This window comes from Penaeus monodon, chromosome 15, assembly GCF_015228065.2.
Source record: "Penaeus monodon isolate SGIC_2016 chromosome 15, NSTDA_Pmon_1, whole genome shotgun sequence".
In the NCBI taxonomy this organism is placed as follows: Eukaryota; Metazoa; Arthropoda; class Malacostraca; order Decapoda; family Penaeidae; genus Penaeus; species Penaeus monodon.
The window spans coordinates 46,078,278-46,078,487 of record NC_051400.1 but is presented as its reverse complement, the minus strand read 5'-3'; positions in this window follow the sequence as shown (position 1 = coordinate 46,078,487).

Sequence of the window (210 nt, the reverse complement as noted above, 5' to 3'; positions counted from 1 at the left end):
CTACGTAAATCAATAACGCTATATCCTTCTAATATTAAAAGGAAAGTGGCACAAAGAAGTTGAATCCCGGATGTGATAGGATGAAAAAGCGGTAAGCAGGTGGAGAAAATTTCATACTCTTCAAACATTTTTTAAAAAATAAACGGAGAAATGTGAGACGTATTCAGATTATTTTCGGACCTGCTCTCTCTGCTTCCTTGTTGCCCTGCA